General features: G+C 40.1%; 1 protein-coding gene across 8 annotated transcripts in view; it reads right to left on the bottom strand.

The window, feature by feature from the left end:
* Window positions 1–20,202, bottom strand: part of adgrb1a (adhesion G protein-coupled receptor B1a) — a 132,046-nt gene extending 111,844 nt beyond the window's left edge. For 6 of the 8 annotated variants that reach the window (XM_058647181.1, XM_058647177.1, XM_058647182.1 and 3 more), the window contains exon 1: window positions 13,405–14,015. The gene's annotated coding sequence lies outside the window, so the exon portion shown is untranslated. Of the gene's footprint in view, window positions 1–13,404; window positions 14,017–19,750; window positions 19,920–20,047 lie in introns of those variants that run through there. The other 2 variants (XM_058647178.1, XM_058647184.1) reach the window with 2 other exon arrangements.
* Window positions 20,203–20,457: the final 255 nt, after the last annotated feature.

Below are 20,457 nucleotides of genomic sequence, written 5' to 3'. Positions count from 1 at the left end.
AAAGGACTCTGTAATAGACAGTATTTTATGGACCCTGACTCTGATCGGCAGTGACTGAATCATGACATTCTGGTACTGCACACATTTCTTTTTCTCCTCTTTTCTTTTGCACCTTTTCAGGCCTGACCTGATGCTACAAGGGGTTAGAAGGAGGATTACCCCTGAATCATTAATGTCACAAGACCGTGCTGTCCTGAAACGGAGAGGATCACATCATGACAGACAGAACATAGCACTTAGTTTGGTGTCTTCTTGCTTTTCATGGTTGTAAGTCTTTGATTAAATTTTCATTTCCCATTGTAACAATCCACGGACAAAGACGGATACACTCCCCCCTTTGCTGATTTTTACGTTAAAACACACATTTCTGCTACTTTTAATGTTTGTTTGTACTCTAATTAATGTGCAAATCGTTGTCAAGAGCTGTTGCTTTGAGAAAGAATCCTGCCTCACAATTCTTAAAATCCCCCTCTGTCAGTGACACGGTGCATGGATCAAGTAGCAAAAAAGAATTAAGGGACTTAAGTGAAAGACAGTGACATTCCCACAATCCACACGATGCTTTCTTATTATATGGTTGTGTTTCACGCTTCGGATGTACTGTTTTCTGAATCGTTGAATTTACGGTATGTTTGTGAACATAATTCAAAAGAGGAAAATACAGAAACTCATCTACTGTGCTGTGAAAATGAAAAACAGAATCAAAAAATACCCACAAACTTTGCTATAAGAGAAGTTTTAGTGATCTTGGCAACACGATTAGCAGTTTCAGATGTGCTCATGTAAATTAGACAACTGCAATGTCACAGGTCATCACTACTCTATATTTATAGATATAATCATCTTCAGCACTGTTTCTTCCTCTTTTTAGCTCACAACTTCAGCATTCTGTGTTGCTTTCAACAGCAGCATCAGTTTGCTCTTTCCAGACAATAATATGCAGCACATTTGTCATATTTTTCTAAAATGTTTCAGCATCACCTCACATACCCCGCTGACTGCAAACATCTGGCCTCGCCCCAGCCAGAGGCAAGATGCTGAAGCAGTGAGTCAGTGCGACCTTTCCGCCCCATTACTGACAGTACTTTGAAATGACTCACAAAGTGTAGTTTATACCGACGTGAGGATAAAAATACAACACGGTGACATTGTTGTTACTATTTCATTGACGATGTTAAGACAGTAGCACTGGGTCATTAAACACAGCATCCTTTTTTTTTTTGTCTAACTGAGTTTATGTTTGGGCTGTCATTGCTGTCCCAATGAATACATTAGGGTTGAGCGATTATGTGACTGGCTGAGTCCGTTTCAGTTGTTCTTAAGGGTGACTCTTGAGAACTGAGCCAACGGTAGCCTATTTCTGTTGCATTGAAGACATGTCTGCATTGCCCATGCACTAAGTGTTATTTGAATTTATATCCATTTCAAAAGTTTGATTTATTTGACTTTGAATTCTCACTTAACGTATATTACCACCTCTAGATACTATTGGATTTGCGGTTTGAAAAGAGAGTCATGTCGGAAAACTGTTATGAAAAAATAAGTGTTACAAGAAGCATTTAAGAGAGTCCAACTCAATAATCACAGGCTGCACCATTCGTCATTATTAAACCCCCTGTTGCTTCAGGAAGGGAGTAAGCCAGTGACCAAAGAAAAAAAGACTTAAGTCAATGACCTGAGAAGAGTGCCGATAAAATTGGGTTGGTGGGAAGAGATAACGCTAACTGCCGTGGACTGAGAGCAGTGACCAGGGGCTATCACTGTCAGAGGCTGCACACTGATCCAACACCATCCATCACGGATAGAGGATAGAAGACGGGAGCAGAGGAGAGCTAGAAGATGATGATGAAAGGATAGAAGAGTCGAGTTTCAACACTGCAGCTTAGATGGGATGGAAAAAAAAAAGAAGAAAGAATAAGATGGAATTCAAGGAGAGACTGAGGGGAGGGAATCTGAGAAGCAAACAGAAAGATGGGGAAAGAAAAAGACAATGGTGGATGTGAGACAAAGGACAAGAGAGATTTAAGAGAGACAAAAGAGGAAGGAAATGAGATACTCAGGAAAAAGGACGAAGTGTACGCTTCCTATTTAGCATACAAAACAAATTCCTATTGGATGTTGGAAATAAAATTGAAGAAATATGAAGCCAGTAAAAAAGAAAAATGAGACACCCTCATCGGGCTGTTAAGTTATTGCAATGCTGTGTTATATCATCATGTCACACCCGCTGCAGAATCTAAATTCTGCAATGCAATGCAAAAAAAACCCAACACTTCAACTTAAAAAGAACATAATGTCCAAGGGGCTGAAACTGTTTGAGGAAAAACATGTTTTTTTGAGAGGCCACAGTGACTTTTAGCCATCCAAATGTAAACACAATTAAAACAATTATCTCGCAGAGTTATTAAAAAAAAATATATATGTTTGCGAGGCCAAAAAAAAGAAAAAGTTTATGAGGTCACAGTGACTTTGACCACCAAAATAGTACCATTTCACTCTTAAAACTATGCAGGATGTTTACCTTAATGTAACAGCTTTGGATAAATTGTGATGGTTAAATGGCTTGTTGCAAGGAGATTGGTGTTCATCAAGGCAGTGATAGCGTTATTTTAGATGTTCATCATCAGAGCAGAGAAGTCCAGCAGAGAAGTTCAGAGAAAACCGTTGTCGGAGGATGCGAGGAAGAGGAAACGACTCCCTTCTCCACAGCTTGTGCCAGGAGAAGGGAAGAGTTTTTACGACAGTAAGGATAAAGTGGTAGACACAAGGGGGAGCTCCGTAGAGAATAAGATAAAAAAAAAAAACAACCAGGCAGTCCAAGTGAATGTTTTTGCCAAATTTAATTTGGATTCCCTCAAAATATAGGTGATGGACAGCCTGCCAATTATTATCATCATTATATTAAGCTGTTGCTGAGGTTCCTAGAATGGCATTATGTTGATACCATCTGAGGCTCTGCATGCCTTCTGCCTGAGACTCTTCTACATGCAATATCAAAAAGCCTTAAAACAATCTGAATTCAGTTTTGAAGGAACCACATGGATTTCTTTATTAGAGAGGAGGGAAATCTATTCGCAGTTGCTTGGTTTTCTCATTCTTTTCCTTTTCTCCACCATTAGCACCACATGAAAGACCACAACAGCAAATTAGCAAGTGCTTAAGTAGACGAAATATGCTGAGCATGGCATCCAGCTGCAATGTGGTCTAAGTGGTGAAAAGAACACTGTAGATGTAATGGGGTGGAACATGGAAGGGTCACAAATAAATGCTTCACTTCAGCAGAGCTGCTGTATTACACAGCTGACAATGGCACACTGGAAAGTCAGTGCTTTAATGCCACATGGTTTCTTTTTGGGGAGACGATGTTTTTTTTCCCTAAGACAGACGGGAGTAACGGGAGTATACGGCCTCAAGCAAGGAAGATAATCTGAACCTTCTCAGACAGTGACAGCTACGCCCTGATCAACATTTATTTTGCTTACACGTTCATTAGATCAACACTTCTCATCAGACCCTTGTTCATTTGTTTACTAAAACTCTGGAAACAATCTTGTTCAAAGCATGAGATGCACTCGGACTGGAGATTAACCTTATTTTGAAGGGGACTTGTGGGTGGGTTTGGGGGGGATTATGTCCCTCGGCCGCCCTGGAAGAGCTGGATGGAGGAGAGGGAAGTCTGGGCTTCTCTGCTCAATCTGCGTCCCCCACGACCCGACTTTGGATAAAGCGGCAGAAGATGGATGTATGGATGAAGTGAATCATAAGACTTGATAACCTGATGGACTTAAGAAAAATGACTCCCTTAAAGAGGGATGTTATCAATATTTGGTTTAAAGATATAGCAGTAGATGCCAGCAAAGACACAGATACTATTTCTTCAGAGCTACAGTTGTGCCAGAATGAGTACTCCTACAAAAGGAACCCCGTTGTGCACGCAATATAAATGCACATTTGTACAATGTTTTTCATGCAGAGCTGCTTATTATGGCACAGCATCAGCTCCTTGGGAAGTTATCGACACAACTTTGGAAATATCAAAGCGGAAGCGTGCACGGAACAGCGAGTAAACTGGTATTTTTGTGACGTTTTTTTTTTCCAGTCTTAGAAACACAAAAGAAGATCCATAGCACCGTATAAAAAAACAAAACTATAGAAAGACTGAAATGGTTTCAAAACAGTGAATATATAATGCATTAACAATGCAATGAATATCATTCAGAAAAGTAAAGCACCATTAGTTGAGGCTGTTGCTGAGTTGAAGCAAACAACCTGCATGTAATTTCTTATTATGGAATAACAGGTCAGCGCAGCAACACGTCCAAATATTTGACTGGCAGTACACCATCTGGGCAATTTAAGAAGCAGTCTCATGGCTTATTATTGTAACGGTGGTGCATTCCATTGAAATGCCAGTTTGGTAAATGTCATTGCTTTGTACAAGTGAGCAAAACTAGTGGGGGGGTTGGCTTTGGGGATAAGTTTAGAATGATGCAGCAGGAGAATAAGCAAACAGCCCGTAAATCCAGTCAATATTGTTGACAAGAAAAGAGTCTCAGTAGACGAGAGAATAAGTGAAAGCAAGACATAGGGGGATATTTACATGGATGGTATTGTTTTTCTATCACAGTTACAAGCAGTTAGCTTTAAGTTTAAGCCACTTGACAATTAATCTTTCTTTGACCTGTTCAGACAGACTTAAAATGTGACTTTAGCCATCCTCTAGCAAATTCCTCACAGACTTGCAAACTAAAATGTCTTAATGACCTGAACCTAAAGTTGATACACTTTGACGGACTACACTCCCAGACCTCCAAGCATAAAGAACATTAAGACTTATGGCCTTTTTCACCCGTCTGCTTTAGATGCCATTACCGTGTGAGCAACTCCTGAACATGGGGTGAAGCCGGGTTTATTAGAAGTAAAATGATGTTAAAACACAAATAAAGATTGTCATTGTCATAACAAAAGCTGTCCATCGTCAAATCTGGTATCAGCCACACACACATCAGCAGACAGACCGATAGAACGGTATACTGTGCGACATCAACATGGACAAAAGAAGCAGTGAAGCCAGGTCTGCCACATCTGGAGAAGTATGCCGTTTAGTGGGGAGCGTGGTAACAACCCTGATTAGTTCCAGTGTTGTCGTCTGCATATGGAGCTTCCAGGGGAGAGCTGAATAGAGATGGAAATCAGGCCTCAGCTACGGATGATTATCTAGCCACTCCAGATCAAAGATTTCTCTTGGTCTCATCACAAAGGATAAAGAAAAGACCATTTCATCCTGCACTCAGAAGCTACCAGTGCCTATTGTATTCAAGTATTGTGAAAACAGCAGCAGCAGGGATATTGGCATTTCAACAAATGAGCCTCAAACATGGGGCAGCATGCATCTGCATATGTACATAAATGAGCACATATGCTCATTTTATATGTGGCTACACAAACGTGACCGCAGAAATGATTTATAAAGCAGAGTTCTCCCCGTCAGACAATGTATGGAGCTATTATTACTTCATGAAATAATTCATGATGTGTCAGGAGTTTAGAAAAAAAAAAAAAAAAAAAAAGTTGCAAAATCACACAGCATAATGTGTTAATAAGAACCCACTTTCACCCAAAAGGAGGGTCACGACACCACAGCGAAAGCTGCGGAGGAAGCCAAGGGAACCATCTGTGATTTTCTCAAGCAAGTTGTCTACGTACAGTATGTGCGTGGGGAGAAATGCCATGAACAAGCCTACGTGCATGTGACTAATTCCTGTGGCATTTCTTCAACTCGCAGTATGTCGGTGTGAACGAGATGGTGAGGTTGCGAAGAGGATATTTTAGTCTTCGCCTTTGAAGACAGCATCACTCTCTTATGAGAGGAATACCTTGCCTTGCCAGCAGAAGATGCTCAGAATTTATCTTTTTATTACCACTTGATCAAACCAGACTTTGTTTCGGATCTGAAGAGGAGTTGGGACAGCGAGACATTTTAAAGAGTCAGATAAAGAACAGAGAGTATGGCATTTAAATCAAGGGCCAGAAATTTACATTGTTATAGGGCAGTGCGCACACACTAAACTTAGCACAATGCCAGTTCTGAATGTGGCCATTACTTGGTCTGCAATAATGTGGCTTGCAGCTATTTTAGGAAATTCATGTGCAGATGTATGGAGCCACCCTGGAGTAAGCAAAGTGACGGGAGGATCTATATCTAAATGTGTAGAGTTTAGATTTAGAAATCTGTGCACAATCCATGAGCCACACTCTTGGATATATGATTTATGTCAGATTTAATTGGATTATGCACTTAAACGAGAAGAAAAAAAGTTGATTGTGGTGATTTTCCATTACTGGGAATATAATATTTCATGTAAGCAACTTGAACATGTTGTCTAGCCGAGATGGAGACAGATAATCTGCCGTGACAACCCCTAAGGAGAGAAGCCGGACAAAGGAGAAGGTTCCATAAAAAGCCCATGCTAACATGATATGTCACAATACAGCAATTTTGCAGTATAACTAATTTATTACAAGACAATTAAATAATACAGCACTTACAGAGGAACATAAAATGTTCCCTAGAACTGGGATTTGAGGAGTTCCATTCTTTTCACTCAAGTAAAAAGCACAGTAAACACAGCCACAAACAATGGAAGCCAACAAAAGCCAAACGTGTATTGGAGGTGCTGCAATGGACTCTTTTCACGTTGATTAACATGTTGAATGGAAATAATTGAAGCATAAAGAAGAACATTTCATCCAAAGCAATGCTCAGTTGACACTACACTCAGCAGCTTCAAAGTCAATTGGATGAGAGCAGTTGTCACAGAATTCAAAATGAGCCACAGAGATGTCTCTATTTATGTTTACATGTGGACAATTTTCACAGACACAGCTTTGTCATTGTTGAAGATGGAGCAGACATGTTTGTATCTGAACACACTTTCACAATTTCTCATTACAAAGCACTTATTTCTGGACATTGTTCCTTCATACACAACTAAACTGTGACAGAACCTATGGAACCATATTTTCTGTCTGGTATTGTTGGCACGTCACAGGTATGTAGACGTTAAATGCATCAGTAAAGCTACAGAGAACAGACGGATAGAATATCTATTGTTGTTGCACAAGATTGTCGCTTCCGTACAGAACAATACATGTTGAATGTAACCAATATAAATATAGAATCTAAATTCACACCATGGGTGACAAAAGTAGCAATGGAATGATACAATTTTTTTTGTGTCCAGTACCAACACTGATATCACAAACTCGAGTATCTACAAATACAGACATTTTAGACCATTTATTTAACTATGAAGCTGTTAGCGCCACATTTGTGGTGTTAACGTCATTTCAAAGACATAATTCTCCAACTGTGAAACAAATATTGTTCTCCCAAACAGAAGAAATAAACATGACAAAATATATAGGATTCTTGGATTGTATCAGATTTTACATTTTTATCTGTCCGATATACAATCCAGTGATTCAGAATGATGCCAATAGTGACCGATACCAATTCCCATCTCTAGTAAAAGCTTTTATAATCAGAGACTAAGACGGACAACTTCAGCCATTAACGTAAATTCAGTCATGAAACTACTGTGTTTGAACATTTGGTTGGATTGGAATGACTAATTAAACCCATCTATCATTCCTCTCACACTCCCAGTTTATAGCCGTCATTCTGAGGCCATCAATAATCCAGCTAAAACACTGGACTATTCAGAGTCAGGCGTTATTGTTAGTATTATTTTATTTTTCAAAAAGAGTTCTCTGGTGAACAATCATTTGTCATGTGCATTGAGTTCAGCAGACAAACCCGTCACTGGGGTTAATAAATCTAATTTGATCTTTGATCTGTCAAATCTGGCTTTATACCAGACGCATGAAGGCATAAACAGACACCATTCACGCCGTGTAATTCGTTGGCTTTCTGGCTCTTTTGTGATTAGAGGCTTCCACAGAAACAGGGTGTGAAGGTGCTTCGTCTGTTTCTCTCACACACTTGCTAACATGAAGATAAAAATAGCAGTCAGACGAGAGAATCCTGCTAATTGAAGACCCTGATTCATGGCAACGCAGCTCAGACTCTGTCATGTAAAAATAACTGCTACTACTCAAGGTTTCCTCCCCTGTTGTCACAGAATATATGAAATGCATATGTATTTAATATGAATTAAATGAAAATGAAACCATTTTAAATATCAAATGACATGCATTTGCCATACTACATATGATGAACTATATGAATAATTAATGTCTCATTAATCTCATATCTCATTAATGAACTATTTAATTAAATTAATCACTGATTTTATGTCTGTCAGTTTTAATTAGACAACTAAAATGTGTCTAAACAACTACTTGATCTGAACAAGTGTACATTAATTCTAGATCACCACCCCCAATGAAAGTATTGAACCAATGGAAGTCAAATGAAGGCTCCACCTTTGCCAAGTAATTCAATTAAATTAAAAAATATTCAGTTCTAAAACAGATTCCACTCAAATTCCAAATTAAGTTAAGACCTGAATACACAAATCCTTTTTTTCCCCCAAGTCTTTTTTTTTTGCTTGAACCACCATGTCTACTTGCCTTAAAATCAATGCTATCGTTTAATATTGAGCTATAACGGATATTTGTGTGCTGTCAAATAATTTTTTTCCCCTTTTTTGAAAACCACAGTGATGTCCAGACAAATAGCCATAAAGACTCATAAGTAAGACAGAGGTAACCTTTAGAACAGCCTTAAAAATAAATGCCAGCCACTGAACTGAACTTTGCATGTTAAAATATTGTTTATCCGACAGCATACAAGTCCAAGGCACAGTCAGATCTCAGCCCAACAATCCAAAACGTAAAAAAAAAATAAAAAATCATGCTGAAGTGAAGAATTTACCTTGAGATGTTACAATCAGCCTGTTCTGCGTGTTTCTCTCTGCTGAGAGCAACTCTGACTGAGCTCTGAATGAACTCTTTCAAATTCCAAGAGTAACGGCCTCTAACTTCCTCCTGCCATTATCTCTTTCACGATCAGTTCTATTAACATCCAAAATAAATGAAGGACCAAGTGCGGATCCCTGCAGTGCACCTTCACATCACATCGATAATAGAATATATCACGAATGTATGTCTAATACTAACCTTCAGCAACTATATATGATAGATGTGATGTGTGTGTTTTTTTTTTTTTCCAGCAAACAGGTGAAGAGAAATAATTCACAAAACAACCTCCGCAATAAATGTTCACCTTGTGCATAACGGTAACATGACCTTAAGCAAACATTCTTGATTTTTCAAGTGTTGCTGTTGCAGTTTTAAATTTTGTTTTGTAATGCCACGGGTGTCACCGGTGACTGGCATACAATGTGATTGGACAGTTTGTTGCCAGGGTAAAAGCTGCCACTTGCTCAGAAGATAGGGCGGGGGGGGGGGCACTAAACTGTTAAACTTATTCATTTTACCTCTATTTATTTCTCTGCTCAGTCAACAATGAAATGACAACCTTTTTTTTGTGAGAGCCACCATTGAGGAAGACACTGTGTGATCACTTAATCATTCCTGTTGCTAAGCTATAAACGCAGGGTGAGGTACTATACGCGGTGCCTTTTGTCTGGAGATAACTGTCCAGACTGCAGCCAAGCATAAAGGAGCTCAACACTGGCTGGTTGACAAACCTATTTATAACCATTAAACTACTAAACCTGTGTAGATCAAATGCTTTGGATCAGATTCTATAAAAAAACATTTCATCCCATATCACTGATGAGCAGGTGTTTGGATGTTAAAAGGTCTACGAGGCAGTAAATCCACCAATAAAAAAAACCCCCAAACATGCAAGAATTGAGCCACCGTCAAAACAATTTATGATGCATTAGTAAATCCTTGTGCTGGCCAAACTGCGAAGTCCCAATGAGGGAGCTGAGCGTGCCAAGAAAACAGCTTAGCACAATTACCACAGATTTCAACTTGGTATGTGGTAAAGGAACCATGTTGTGAAAGCTCTGATTATTGATTTATCTAATGATATAGCTGATCGTTCCATACTCACAATTAGATATGTTCTCCAAATTCCCCCGGCCATAAAGTAGAGTAAAATGATCTTGGATGACTTTCCTGGAAATTTAATTTCCCCATGCACACTCCAAGCACCTTCATCTGCATAATATTGCCATGTAAATAATCCATTCTACACAATGACAACATAACACTGGAAATCATAGCCAAGGTGTGACTACAGCCATTGTGGTTTGTTGTGGTTTAGCTTTGTAGCTGTTACATGGTTGTCAGCCTAAGTTCTTGTCTAACTGGACAAGCCTCATTAAGCATCTTTCCCAAGCTCCTCGTTTAGACTCTAATTAGGGGAGCCAATGGTTCTGCAGAATCTGGTCAACCTCCAACTTCCTTCCAGCAAAGATACCCCCCACACACACAGTGTTGCCGAGATGCCATTAGGGAACTCTCAGGACACAGGATACTGGCATGTCCACCTTTAAAGTGCCCAGGTTTCACAGGTGTGTGTGTGCGCTGACTGATTGCTGTGTATATTTTTTTTCCAAAGCATAGTGAGTGTCGCACACAAAGCTTTCCGTGCATTTTTAGAAGCAGCTAAAAAGCACTGTCTGTCTTTGTCACACAGCCTTGTGTCTACAGTCACTCTCTATCTCATCTTTAATCCATCTTCTATCGTACCACTGACTGTCTCCTCATCACCCATCTATTCATCTCCCCTCTTTCAATGACTGCCTCTGTCCCCACCCTCCCTCACTGTCTGCTCTTCTTCCCTCTGATGTCACAAACTCAGATATAAGGTTCTCTGATTGCACGCAGCCTTCGACACTACACTGCCTTGTTTGGGGGGCTGGACTGATCAGAGGATGAGAAGTTGGAAGGAAGAACATCGAGTCAATGGCATGGGGCATTTTCCCAAGCAGCGGGAGGATGTAAGATGCAGAAACAAAGGAGGACATCTAGGTTAAAAAAGCAACATGCATGAATGCCTCTGAAAAGGCCTGTCTTGTGTTGCTGGCTTGCCTCATCCCTATGGCTGTGAGCCAGCCGTGCCAGTCAGTGCACTACAGTTGAGTCTATTTCTGTTATCTGCTCTCTTTCTAGAGGATAAAACTGCTGACTCCTAATATCCACATACCTGAGGGTAAATGGGGCTTCTCAGACCATAACCTGACAGTGAAGCCAACAAGCTATACATATTTGACTTCCATTAGGTAGGCCTTCCATCAGTTTTAGTGCCAGTTAACCAGCATTTGTGCCACAACACTCTTTATTTTATGGTTCTATGAATCCACAGGATCTTCATGTGGGTCTAATCATCTATACAGTCTGGATATGAAGAGGTCAGAAATGATTTCAAACAATTGGGTTAGAACTTTAAATCTATTGGGATCGTTTTTCTTTTCTTTCTTTTTTAAAAAAATAAATAAATACAGCCGACACAAGCAGCAATGACATGGATGAAAGATTATCCAATGAGATTTTGCTGTGATGATGGCTGTGCCATGTGGTGCTACTGCATATCAAATTACTGTGACAGGGGTCATTTGAATATATTTTGATCTTCAAATGCCTAATGTCCACTAACCTATGAATAAATATGAGACACTTAAGTGCTTCAAAGAGCTGTAAACCAAGTAGACTGCATATGCATATTGCTTCCATTAGAGCGTGTTCTCTTGTAAATAAAATGTTTTAAAGACATTTTAATGACATTATATCACTACTTTGACTCTAAGATATCAGGTTTGACTGAAGGCAGTAGAAATATTTATTATTATTTATTTATATATTTATATAAAGTTCACATCACCTTTCACTGGTGGTGAACAAGTCGGTGAACCTTTCAACATTAAAACAAGAAATAAGTAGTAATATTAAAACAAATACTGGTCAGTTTAGCGCAGAGGATAATGCACATTACTGTGTTTTATCCAAAGGTGGGGTTATGTGTTTTTATACTGCCCCCACTAGTTCGATCAGGGAATTTGAAAATACCGTGGTTGGAATAGTTTTAGTAGAAAAACAGACCACGGAAAAAATAAAACTTTGACTTCAACCTTTTTTTTAAAAAAAGCAAAAAATCTAGTAAAATATGAGTTGTTGTTGCCACCCATGTCCAGCTCATCACTATGTGCACACATGCATATAGTGCCAAACACTGGACATGGCATAGTCTCACTGCAGCACAGAGGGGAGTTGAGGGAGGATCCTTGTGACAGAAAGAAGACAGGGGATGACAGTAACCCATTTTGTGGTGAACTGGTTGGCTGTGGACGGTTTGTGCTAAGGCTGAGTCAAAGTGTGCAACGTACAGCACAAGACTCGGAGCGTTTATCTGCCCATTCCACTGAAAAGAGATGAGCTATACTGTGGAAAAGTCATGCTTTCTCCCCTCCAGTGTCAGTCACTGGGCATGACTTCATCCTGCTTTATCATCAGGGTTCACCAAGACTGTACTCATGCAATTATACAGATATAAAAAAAACATGCTTAAGCTTCCTAAATATAGTGCGTCAAATTTGAAACAAAGGAATGATTAATTTTTAACATCATTTTCTGTCATTCTTCTCACTTTACTACTATCAGAATTAAACCAAAAATGCCAACAATATGAAGATTTAACTGTAGCCTATTAAAAATCACCACTAAAACAGCCTACATTACACGACTAAAACACCTAACTCCACTAAAAAACAAACACACGCTGCTTTGAAAAAGGCGACTCAGTGACTTGCGCATTATCTAAACCCGCATCACCACATGAGGACTGGACAGCGACAATATTGAGACTGAAACGACCGCTGCAACAATGGATCAGCTGCTTTAAAAAAGGTAAATAGAAAAGCTTTATGAAGTGGAACAAAAAAATTCTGCAACATACGCCGACTGAAAGAACTGCCCTCGCTCGTTCCCAAAGCGAATTCAATTGACGTTTCACTTGATATTAAACCTTCAGCGAATGAGCAGAGTGTTCAATTTTAAGATTATCAAATGGAGTGTGGCGGCACTGTATCCCCAGAGTCCTCCACTTATCGTCGGTTGACTCAGTGTTCCAGACGGTCACTGTCCACCACCGGTGCGTCTCCCCGAGCACTGAGCGGCTGCGTGTGTGCGAGAGAGACACTTGAAAATGCGCCCACAGCCCCACTGTAAGAGCAGAGCACTTTATCACGAAGACGAAAGCTAGAATAATAAATAAAATAAAATTTAAAATAAGTGATCCGAGTTCACACTTGATTTTTTGGATAACCGTGGCATAAATCAGTCAACATTTGACAAAATCCACAAAACGTGGCACCAGAACCACATACAACACGAGCAATGATGATATGTGTGAACTTGAAGGTGAGAGAAGTGGAGCCAGGAAAAAAAACGATTAAAAAATATTACCTTGAGTTTATTACCAGTCCCTTTGATGCATACTGTGGCGAAAACTCGGTGCGTCCACGAGGCATTCACCAAATCCAAAAAGCCAAGGGGATCAGGCCTTTATGGTTAAGTCCACAAAACGCATTCTTGTAAAACAGAAACTTGGACTTTGACAGAGGAAAAAAAAAATAAATGTGTCCAAGAAGAAGCGCAAACTCTGAGAGGAGTTAAGAATGCTGTCCACTAGGTCCGACAGAGGTTCCAGTGTGTGGAACAGGTTCAGAAAATCCCCGAATGTATTCACAGTGTCTTGTTTTCTTTGGCTACATTGTTTCAAAGATAAACACTTTGGACTCCTCCTTTAATATTTGAGTGGGAAATCCTTTCTTTTTATAAATAGTTGCCTTGTGTGTGTAATTCCAGTGTCGTAGTGGTACGTCTCAAAAAGTTATTCTCCGAATGTGGAATCCTCTCAGTCTCCAGGTTCCACAGTCCTGCAGGTGAATGTGGAGGTTCCACGGAGCGACAAATCAAAGAGCGCTCGCGCTGCTCTGTTGTAGAAGAAGAGACGTCTTCGGCTCGCGGCTCAAGAGCGTCCTTGTCTGTGTGTGTGTGAGAGTGTGTGTGTGTGTTTGTGTGTGGCTGTGTGTGTCCGCGTGCAGCAACAGCCAGATTCCTTATTTGGAAGCCGGGGGCTCGTGCTGCCATCAAGTGGGTCAAATTGTAACAAAATGACTTCCAGCTACAGCTTTCAAAATAAAAAAAAACACATAATTGGATAAAGCCTTGTGTTGAGGATCGTTATATTTTATTTTATTTATTTATTTGATCTATTCTTAGTCTTGTTTTCTGTATTATTATTCACCCCAGCAGCACTCAATAAAAACAACATTCTGCTTAAGACAATAAATACTAAAATATGTTTGTAATGTGTTTTTGCTCATATTTTCTAGACAGTTTCCTATTATACCTATATTACAAAGTTAGTTTCTAAATCACACAAACGTCTTTATGGAGGAGTGCTGTCATGTGATGCAGGACAGCAGGAAGTGCATATTAAATACAAAAGTAGGAGGAATTCCCCATGGGAATGCTTTTATTTTGAAAGCAAAATTGTCTAATTTCCTTTTCAGATTCTGCCTTTGTGTTCCAAGCTGAGGGGGGTTTCCTCTCTACAGAAAACCCACCCATCAGCCCCCTCTTCTGGTGTTAAACCCTAGTCAAACAGTGTCAGCTGGATGCTGTGGTAAATAATTTAGTAATATTAATTCAAGCAACCTATTTCACTAAATATCCACAACATGCAACAGTGGGGGGGTTAGAGGAATTACAAGAAATGCATTTCTCTTATTTGTTTGAGAGAAGAGCAGGCAGATTCTCCAACATCAACACAGCCATAAATTGCCACAGACACGTCTGTCATGTCGTCAGTAATTGCGATTGCTTTTATCAACCTGTTGATCACACTTTTACTTACACTCCTGCTGTGGACAGAGAAGAGGCTCAGTAACTATCAACACTGGAAACCACAGATTCAGCACCACAGATTCAGCACCACAGACAGCTCCACGGTGTGCACCGCTTAACATGAGCTTGGGGACGGGTAATTCATCACAGCGAACTTTAAGTCACTAACTGTTGCACAGAATCATAATAGAGCCATTACTGGATTGTTAAAGTTGATCTCCTATGCAGAATAATTATAAATAATCAAAACTATTAAGTTAAATTACAGAAATGCATTGTGCATCATCAGACAAATATAAAGAGACTATTTCTTGAAAGTTGTGTTGTTTAAAATCAACCTCTTTAGCTCTGATTTATCATTTGAATAATACTCCAAAGGAAGATTATACATGATTAGAAGTCCAGTTAATTTGTGGCATTGTATTTGTTTTGTTTTCAGTCCCAATTGATGTGTCCACTTGCACATTCCAAGGTTAAATTAAACATTTCACAATGAGTGTGTTCAAGCCGCTCTCACTTGTCCTGCCGTCACGCTCACTGACTTCCACACCCATCTGCACATCTGCGCCCCATTAGATTTGGGTAGGCAAGGGATGTTCAGACTTATGCTGCTACTGTGGCCAAGAAGAGATCTGCATTTTGTCCCCGTGCTGTTCAACACAAACACAAATCATACTTAAACAATGTCATCCTCCATTGCTCCTTTCATACCCTCCTCCTAATGGCCACTATCCAAATCAAACACTCGAGATAAAGAAATTACTTCACTCACCATCAGGTCAAAATGGAACATAAGTTCATCGGTCAACTTCAAGGTAAGAGCACTATCGTCAAACAAGAAAAGGAAAACACACATGTTTTCCACTTGAGGGTCATTTACAAAGTGGCTGCTGAGACGGTTCAGTGCGACAACTGGGATTTTTAATCTCCAAAATGTGGCAATACATCTGGAGATGGGATGTCTGGGTTTGGTGAGGTGACCAGGTCTCTGAAATAAAAAACATTTAAATAATGTGGAACACATTTGGATTAACACATTTTGACATGTTATACTGAGGAAGCATCTTGGATGGTGAAATGTCTTCAACTTAACTCAAGCAAGAACTCTTGCCTACAGCGAACTACTTATGATGACAATGACCTGGATGACTGAGAATCTTGACAGACATTTCCTCCTGTTTATATGTATATATGTTTATATGTTGAGTAAATATTAGGCTTTATACAGACATGCGAATGCAACTTTAGGTCTCAGGGATGAACATTTGTGATTATTCTGAATCCTAGAATTGTTTTGTGCATTATACTTAAGATAATAAAATAACAATAGTTTGATTTGATTTCTTACAGAAAACAGGGTGAACTAAAACACCGATGTTAGTCAGCCTGCATCCGTCTCTACTGTCCTGCGCCATCTTCCCCATAAACTGCTCATGATATACTGAGGTACTGCCCTCCTATTACTCACACTCACACCCACCTGCACTTTTAGCTTTGCCACTGGCCATGGACACAGCTGGGAAACCCTTCTGATGTGAAACCCACAGAGATCTCTGAAGCTTCCAAAGACAAGAGCACAAACAAATAAATCCTCCATCCTTCACCGACACCAGCTCCACTTGATTTGAATACATAAAAAGGCATGTACAAGTGCACATGAGGACTCACACTCATTGTAATCTGTTTCAAGAACACTTGGCGGCATTGCCAAATGTATGTATGTATGAGCAAGCCATTTAGCATATTAATGTTTCCTACTGGATAACTGTGAGACTGGTGCTCTCAAACCCTTTCTCTGGGAAGGAGATGTCTAATTATGTTTGCAGTATTTTAGGTAATTTTCTCATGAAGCTGGAAAATACACCACTGTGTATCCTGAAACACTTGCCAGCATCTCCTCTCTTTGCTGCACCCTCGAAGCAATCAAATCCCTGGCACAATCAAAGTCTCATGCAGCCTCGTCATGAATTGCATTTGCAGGAGGCTGAGGGTGCATTTTCCGAGGCCTTTTGTGTTGGAATTATGTTCCGCAAGAGTCCAAGTGCACAGGGGGAGCAGGGTGATGAGGACGGAAGGAAAGCAGCTGTGTTAGCAGCTGAGCTAATAAAAGAGCATTTAAAAAGAAACACCCCGTTTCCTAATGCCTCACTCTGACACGCAGGAATTAACGATCACTGTGTTTCCAGGAATTTATAATAACTTGGCATGAATGAATATGGCTGTTCAGCGGAATTTCATATAGCACAAAAACCTGAATGTAAATGTTTCCCATCTTCATATTGTGTTGCTCAAATATATGAAGCTGTAATGTTGGGTACTTTGGCTTTAATTGCCTCCATGCTTCAATCTGTGAAAGGATTTTATCATTGTGGGAATGCAGTGATTTCCTTGTAATACCTTGTTTGGGAGTTCAAAAACAATACAGTATTGTGTTTTTAAACTCATAAACAGGACCAGATTAGCACCCAGGTACCTTCTTTCCCACAGAAAAGAAACAAAAAAAAATCTGCATTTACTGACCACCAAGTACACATTTATTGAAGCCATCAGTCTCTCTGAACTATGACGATACAGCATTACTCCATGGCAATACCTTTCCATTCAGTTATGAGCAACCTTGTCTCGTAAAAATTACGACTAACCACAACTAACCTGCATTCTCAATCACATTTTGTGCCGTATGTATTGTGTGGAGGTATCTGAACCATCCATCCATCTTCTACCACTATCCTCCACATGAAGGTCATGGTGGGCGCTGTGCCAACCTCAGCTGACATAGGGTGATAGGCAGGTTCACCCTGGACAGTCTGCCAGTCAACCACCCACTCTCACACCTATGGTCAATTTAGAGTGTCCAATTTACCTAAACCCCATACTGCATGTTTTTGGACTGTGGGAAGAAGCCCACACACACGGGGAGAACATGTAAATTCCACGCAGAAATGCCCTCGTTTACAGAGAGATCTCAGTTTATCCAGAAGAAACTGCCATTCCCCTATTCACTTCTATCCCATAATATTCTGGTCCTGCCTGGACCAACATGGTGGCGAATTTGATGTATGGCTACAATGGGTCAAAGCAGCCAGTGTCAATACTATGTACAAACTGTATGTCTAGCTTGTGTGTAGGCTACAAAAGGCTAAACACATCCTGGAGCTATCTAAGTTTTGGATGCACACAAATGAAATTGATATTGATTTTTTTCCCCATTTTTTGTGGTACCAGGTTTTACAGCAAACAACCATATTTCCTTTAAATGCAGCTAAAACTACACCTTAGGCTTTACTGCTCAGTTCAAGCCATTTTCCATTACAAAAACGACCACACTGAATCCTCGGTTCTTGCTGCTAATGTGGACAAGCAGGTTGCGCTGCTGGGCTCTGGACACTGCTGGGCCCTGTCATCTGCATTGCACACCATTATCAGACATGACTAATTCAGCACATGGCCAAAAGACTCTAAATGTGGAATTAAATATTTAATGAGGCCACAGACTTTCCACCTCACACTCTGCCACTTCTGTGCAGCCTTAATGCAAAACAGCACTGAAAGCTCAGACCACCCAACTTACCTGAACACAGAGGACTTACTCTTGGCCCTTGGTGTGCGTGTCCCTGGTCCAATTTGACAAGTGTCACTTGGGGTTTAATATATGCATATGGCCTTTACACAGAGGTACGGACCACAGAAGCACATCACCCTCTGTGTGCACTTGTAATCTTTTTATTTTTCTGTTGTTTTGTTAAAATTGTTTGCTTTGAGTAAATTCTAGCTCCAATCCAATCTCTGGCTGCAGCCCTGTGTCATTTGGATTTGTACAGCTTACACTGTCAGGGACATGACAAGCCTAATTCAAGTGTGACCTTTTTAGCTGTTTTAATTTAAAAGACCGGGATAGGCAGACTCTTGGCTCTTGGTGTGAGCATTTCTTTGTGCATCTGCTCAGTAGCTATTTATATTTTATATTTCTCGTTAAACTAATACATGTCAACCTGTCTGAAACCCTTACAATCAAATCACCTTTTACGTTCTGTGCAGTACCTTAGCTGTTGCCCTCTTCTGGACAAACATCTCAGATGTTGCAAGCCACTCTACCAGTTTACCAGCTAGTGCTCCTATCACCACTGGGACCTGCTTGCTGTATATACATAAGGCTATCAACACTAGTTCTCAACTACCAACAGATGCTTGGGGCACATAAACCAGTTGCATACTTTTTTGTTATGAGGTATTTGTAACCCCTTTATCCCAAGACACCTTCTGCTAAGGCAGGTACACCACTTCGGTCTCACCCAGAGTCTTTAATCACACAGCTTTTTTTTCCCCAAACATAGACTTTTATTCAAGGCTTATGTTAAGTACTCCATTGATCCACTCTGCCTGGATACGTTCAGGACTCGTCAAGCCCAGTATGCTTAGCTTGGCTCTGGTTCAGTTCCACTGGGGCTGGGGTGTTAACTGTGGCAGAAGCTATAAGTCCATCCAAGCTAAACAAATCATTGCTGCTAACGTCTTAGTCCTCAGCAATGTTTCCACTGAGAATGGAGGAGAGTTGTGCCAGAGATGTGAAAATGTGTCAGCTTATGAAGCATGCAGTAAATAATGTAACTGTACCAAGAAAAAACAAGAACAATTTATTTTATGCTGCCTCAAGGTAGCACCAAGGCTACAATAGAGCTCCGGTAGCTGACGTCACATAACCCAGGATACTACACCGTTTACCTCCATAGACGTATAGACCAGTCAACAAATAAACCAGGCACTATGTCACACAAACATATCTGGCTAACTCCAAGTAAATAATGGATTTAGTCTAACGGACATACAAGTCTGCGAAGCAATGTTAACACATCAGTTTTTACATTGCACTCCCCGTTACTAATGCTAACGCAACACTTACCCTTCCATTGACATCAACGCCATCTTTAGCCAGTAGACCACAAAGCTGAATGTTTGTCACAAAGCCAGACTGCGTCCATTTTGTTTTCATCCAGGCTCTTGTAAACTCGGAAAGTTGGAGATGTTAGGATACTGCAGGTCCGACATCATAAAATGAATCTAAGAACTCACTTAGAAGAAATAAAAAGGAGGGGCAACACATTGAAATCAGGTATGCCAGATAAAAAGAAGATACAACTAATACAAAAATAAATATTTCGAGTAATTATACATACATTAAGGGATGACAAACTTATACCTGTTACAGGGGCATTACAAGGATCAGATATATTCACTCCCTCGGTTGATCTGCATGGATTTAAAGTGTGCAGTGAACTCTGACAGGTTGGATCCAGCACTGGTCCCATTCATTTTTGATGCATCCTAGGCTGCCAACATGGCGGTTCCAGAACTCTATATTGAAAGTAGATTGGTGATTGTAAAGGTTATTAATTCCAACATGAAGGCATCAGTCAAGATAAAACAGTACCATACTGCCATTGCAACATACAGCATTCATGGCACTCGGTGTTAGTGAAAGAAATTCTCCCAGGTATTAACCTCCTGCTCTAGTGGAGACTTTGTGATACGACTTCACTTAACTCCGCTGTACCTAATGCAATGCAGTTACCTCTCCCATCGAAGCAGGATAGTAACCTGTAATATATT

This window comes from Solea solea, chromosome 13 (genome assembly GCF_958295425.1).
Source record: "Solea solea chromosome 13, fSolSol10.1, whole genome shotgun sequence".
Taxonomy (NCBI): Eukaryota; Metazoa; Chordata; class Actinopteri; order Pleuronectiformes; family Soleidae; genus Solea; species Solea solea.
The sequence above is the reverse complement of the archived record's forward strand: the minus strand, read 5'-3'. Positions and strand labels throughout refer to the sequence as shown.